Genomic DNA, 1722 nt, shown 5'->3' with positions numbered 1-1722 from the left:
TATATATATATATATATATATATATATATATTTATTTATTTATTTTCAAGAGTATTTGTAGTCGGTAAAAAAAAATATTTGTTTATTTAAATTGTAATATTTATGAGACATTTTTTTAATTATTTTGTTTTTGATAATTTTTTGTTATTTATGATTTAGTAGTTAAGTTGTTATTAAATTTTATTATTTGTTTTTTATTTTTTATTTTACGTATTAATGAAGTTTCTTTTAGTAAATGATAAAAATTAAAAATCACAAAAAAGCAACAAATTAAATTTAAATTAATAAAAAAACCAAAAACTAAAAAAATATATAAAAAATAATTAAATAACAATTCATGAAAATAAAATATTAATAAATAATTATAGATTCAAAAAAATTAACAAACAAATTAAAATTTCGAAATTAAGAAATATTAATTACATTTAAATATGGAAAAAGATACAGAAAGCATATATTGGTAAGGAAAATGTTTGTTTAACACCCACATTTGACACAAATTTGACACCGTTCAGGTGTCAAATTTCTATTGGGTTATTTATTTTAAATTGAAAAAGCTTTTGTAATAAACTGACGGGGGTAGAAGTGGTATAATGAAATATTGTATATGATTTTGGATTTGGCGGTTTCGTTTTCGTCTTTCACTTTTGNTGTGAACAATTTCGTTTTCTCTCCAANAGGTCCCTTCGTCTTTCGTTTGCCACCATCTCCATTGCTGCGTTACTTTGGTTTTATCTCAAGCAGGGGAAGGCGATCATTGAGAAGGTAAGCCCGTAGNGTGGGTATGTCGTTTTTGGTTTGGTTGGGCTTCGTCTTTGTTTCGTCATTTGCTGGCATTCTCGCGTTTTGGTGTTTTGGGTTTTTGTGTATCATTTCGCTTCTCAATATAATGTTGTTGGTGTTTTGGGTTTTTGTGTATCATTTCGGTTCTCATTATAATGTTGTTGTTTAGGGGTTAATTTTATTTTTGTAAACCCTAACCAACTATTGATATTTGGCCTCTTTGGTGTTTTGATTTTGTGTTCAGTTGGAATGNCTTCCGAAATCCCAAAGGTAAGATAAAGTTTCTTACTTTTATTTAGTTGGATAATTTGTTGTTAATATTAACAATGTTTTCTTTATGTCTTGTAGTGGANGGTTCGTACTTCTTTGGATTCATCTTATATTATTGGACANCNTAGAAGCAAGACTTGGCAATATTGNGAACCGATTTCCACAAGTTGGAAACATTCAGAACCCATTTTATCATTTCACTCCCTAGTTTGAATTTTGTCTTCATATGTATTTTCTTCCATTTGGAACTTCAAGCTGAATATTGTAATGTTTTCATTACTTAATTTCAATATCGCAATTTCGAAGTTTATTTCTAATTCTTGTTTGAATGTANGAGTGTTATATTTCACGTTCATATTAAACTTATGCGTATTATATTTCACAGCCATACAACCAACTACAAAGGCACTAATGAATGTTTGTCGTTTTAATTTTAATATTTATACCACCAACTAAAATTGAAGGAACAATTAATCAGTCAATGAACACTCATATAAATTAGTGGTCCGCAGTGGTCCTCCACGTTTAAACTGGTGGCGCCTTTTGTTGAACAAGATGTCCAAATTCATGTTATTGTTCGTGTAAACGATTACAGGGTCCTGCAATCGATTACAGAACTCAATTTCACAACTACTTCACTTAACTTGAGGTTTCCATCATGGGTGGTCT

Source organism: Vigna radiata, chromosome 5 (genome assembly GCF_000741045.1).
Source record: "Vigna radiata var. radiata cultivar VC1973A chromosome 5, Vradiata_ver6, whole genome shotgun sequence".
Classification (NCBI taxonomy): Eukaryota; Viridiplantae; Streptophyta; class Magnoliopsida; order Fabales; family Fabaceae; genus Vigna; species Vigna radiata.
The sequence above is the reverse complement of the archived record's forward strand: the minus strand, read 5'-3'. Positions refer to the sequence as shown.